Genomic DNA, 4,146 nt, shown 5'->3' on the forward strand with positions numbered 1-4,146 from the left:
CTGTCACTCCTACGGCATTCACCTTAATATCGCTCCTCTAAATGCTCCTAGGGAAATTGAGTCAATTGTCGAGAATGGGAAGTGCCGCATATACTGGAACTTGCTTTCACTTGCTAATAGCCTAAAAAGCATCCCTGCGTGTCAACAATATGCTAGAACACTTGCGGGAAAAATGCAGAAGGCGGTTGTCCTTGGGCCACTCTGTGTTCTTAGGGTGCACTAGGCTTTTGCTGGGTCGTCGTATTGATTCCTTTACAGACTGTAACCACCTATCTCACAGTTGTGAGGCGTGGTTATGGCTGAAATTTTACCGCGATTTCGCTGGAAGCGGGTGCAATTATTCAGATTAGCACCCGCTCCCGGCGAAATCCTGCGGTTGTCCTTATGACAACCGCATAATGTCCATAAGACATAATGTCCTTATGTCTTAAAAATCCCGGGACGGTTGGATATTTCTTCAGGTAAAATATTTTTTAAAAAAGTGATGGTCTTTTTTGAAGTAAATTTCAACAAGAAATTCAATGGCGACCTTCGTTTTAACCTTGAAGTTGACCTTCATGGTTTTTCGAAGGTCAACTTTGTTTTTTTAAAATGGAAACCCCCTTTTTTACATCTACAGTTGATAGAGCAGAAAATTGTACGTTCAGGTGCGTACCCAAGTCATAGGTCAATTGTAACATTCAAGGTCAGTTAGAGGTTATTTTAAAATAGCAAATATTTCGAAGAGGTCAGTTTAATTCCTGAAGTAAATTCCAACGAGGAATTCAACGGGGACCTTCATTTTGACCTTGAAGTTGACCTTCATGATTTTTCGAAGGTCAACTTTGTTTTTTTAAATGGAAACCCCCTTTTTTTACATCTGTAATCGATAAAGCGGGAAAATATACGTTCATGTATATACCCAAGTCATAGGTCAAGTGTAACGTTCAAGGCCAGTTAGAGGTTTTTTGAAATTAACAAAGTTTTCTAAGAAGCCAGTGTAATTCCTGAAGTAAATTCCAACGAGGAATTCAATGGTGACCATCATTTTGATCTTGAAGTTGACCTTCATGAATTTTTGAAGGTCAACTTTTTTTAAAAATGGAAACCCCCTTTTTTACATCTGCAATCGATAGAGTGAAAAATTCTATGTTCAGATACGTACCCAAATCATAGGTCAATTGTAACGTTCAAGGTCAGTTAGAGGTTATTTTAAATTAACAAAGTTTTTCAAGAGGTCAGTGCAATTCCTGAAGTCAATGTCAACGAGAAATTCATTGGAGATCTCTGTATTGATCTTGGTGATGATCTTCAAGGTTTTTTCCAAGCAGTTTACGTTTACATTTAGCATTACCCAGGAACAACGACGTAGACGTAGTAAATTCTTTTCCCTTTGGGGTGCTTGATTAGCGAGTGTCCCCTTGCCTCTCACGCTTCAGTGAAGATGTTCGAACGGAAAACCTTGAGCTTCTTGACAAAAAGCTATGCGATTGTAAAAATGAGTTACAGCATTAAGAATCATCTCCCTATCAATCAAAGTAGCCTGTTGCAGAATCCGATTCTGCAATTCGTCGAAGCTCTGCGGTTGCGTTGAGTATACTTTGCTCTTGAAATAGCCCCAAACAAAATAGTCGAGAGGCGTCAGATCAGGAGATCTAGAAGGCCACTCGATTCCACCCCTTCTTCCACTCCACCTTTGAGGGAACTGAGTATCCAAATATGCTCTAACCTCCCTACCGTCATGAGCCGCTGCTCCGTCCTGCTGGATCCAAATATTTTGAAAATTATCGCTTGTAATCTCCTTTATTCCTGGTACAATTTGGTTTCTGAGAAGCTCTTCATATGCACGGGCATTGAGATTACCATCGATGAAGAAAGGGCCTATCAATGTATCATTCAAGATACCGGCCTGAACATTAATCTTTTGTGGATATTGTGTGTGACTCTCCAACATAAAATCAGGATTTGTGTCGGACCAATATCTACAATTTTGCCTGTTAACTTCGCCTTTTAAAGTAAAAGTAGATTCATCTGAAAATACTGTATTGTACAAGAAAAGATGATCTCTATCAATTCTGTCCATCATAATTTCACAAAATTCAACCCGACGATCAGGATCGTCTTCATTGAGCTCTTGTACCAGATGAACTTTGTAAGGATGGAAATTAATGCTTTTTAAAATAATTTGCACTGTCTCAGGAGCAACGTCACGCTTATCACTAGCTCGACGTAAACTGAGGTGTGGGTTTTCAACAAATGCTTGGGCTATGTCCATCTGCATCTCCTCAGACCCTGCAGATTTTGGCCGGCCAGTTCTCTGAAGGTCCTTGATAGATCCATGATTCATAAAACGCCTTACAGTTCTTTCAATTGTTGATTTTGAGACAGGATTTACCCCTTCTCCATTACGAAAAGTGCGATCAAAAAGCAAACGAACTTGATCATAAGATCGAACTCGATCTATCCAACCACGCATCATTAATACAGATACCCTCTCTCGTTCCGAAAGTTTAGCTTGCGCCATAATAATCTTTTAGCGAAAGATAGTAAGTATGTACTCTTAATACGTAAATTTAGTTTCGATTCGTAATATTCGTATCAAAAAACGGTATAGGACTTATGGTATCGCCTTAGGTATTGACTTAGATATAGAAAAACGGTATAGGTCTGTATAACTCTTCGGGGAGGAACAGAACTCTCACCAGAACACCTGGAACTTTTAATGAAAATTTTCCTTATGATTTTACAATATTCAAAACGCTGTAACCAAGATCAATAAAGAGCTCACCAATGAATTTCTCGTTGAAATTTACTTCAGGAATTACAATGACCTGTTGGAAAACTTTGTTAATTTCAAATAATCACTAACTGACCTTGAATGTTACAACTGACCTATGACTTGGGCACGTACCTGAACGTAGAATTTTCCGCTCTACCAATTGCAGATGTAAAAAAAGGAGGTTTCCATTGAAAAAAAAACAAAGTTGACCTTCAAAAAGCCATGAAGGTCAACTTCAAGGTAAAAATAAAGGTCACCATTAAATTCCTTGTTAAAATTTACTTCAGGAATGACCTTCACTTTATGAAAAATATTTTACCTGAGGAAATATCCAACCGTCCCGGGACTTAAAGTGCCAGTGAAATTCTGTTCGTCTAATTTTGTTTGCCAATGCGAAATGTAATCCGGCTTGGAACTGCCGTCTTGTCATCTGAAAACCGAAAGAACAATTTTCCTATCACTGGAATTATAATTATATTTTTATAAAAACGTTAGAATATACTATAATTAAGAAATTGGAAAATACATACGAGAAATTGATCAGACGAATAGCCTAAATTAACCATTAAAATTTCAGACCACAAAAATAAAACTAAATAATATTAAAGAACTATATATGGACAATATATAGGATGAAAATTATAAGCAATAGTTTTAGAATTAGTTGAAAATATATGAAACCGTGATATAAATTACTCATTGACTTTTATTTGTGGTATTTATTAAAATAACTATGTTTTGCAAAGTTATAAATGTAAAAATGTTTTAATTGGCAATTTATTTTCAATCCAAATGGTTCTTGTCCGAGCAAAGTAACCATTGGTGCGCCTCGAGGGGACTACCAAAGATATTATAAACGTAGATGCGGTGCGGCCTTAGTTACGCGCGAATTTTATTTTTATTTTTTTTAATTAATTATTTTATTTTTGCAAACTTTTTTGCAAGTTAAAAAGGATACAATGCACCTTTTTAACAAGAACAAAATTCTGTCGGGAATTCTCAAATTCAGTAATATTATAAATTGTCCAGAATTTCGGGAATTTTATTTTTCGGAAGAAGCAACTGAAAAATACCGAAAAATAAAATTCCCGACACTGTAAAATTCTTGAATTGCAAAATTTCTGAATAATGAAATTCCGCAAAATTATAAAAACGCCGAAATTTATAACTCTCGAATTGAAAAAATCACGAAAAAGAAAATTCCCGACTGTAAGATATTAACGAATACGAAAATTCACTCACAATGCAAGAAGCAAGAAAGGAACACGTTAAAGGGAGAGGGATGTGCGGCATGGTGTCAGGGGTGAAAAAAGAATTAGCAGTAAAAGGGAGAAAAGATGGGAACATGGAGGAAAAGGATGGAACAATGATAAGAAAAATTATAATTG

Source organism: Belonocnema kinseyi, chromosome 4, assembly GCF_010883055.1.
Source record: "Belonocnema kinseyi isolate 2016_QV_RU_SX_M_011 chromosome 4, B_treatae_v1, whole genome shotgun sequence".
Lineage (NCBI taxonomy): Eukaryota > Metazoa > Arthropoda > Insecta > Hymenoptera > Cynipidae > Belonocnema > Belonocnema kinseyi.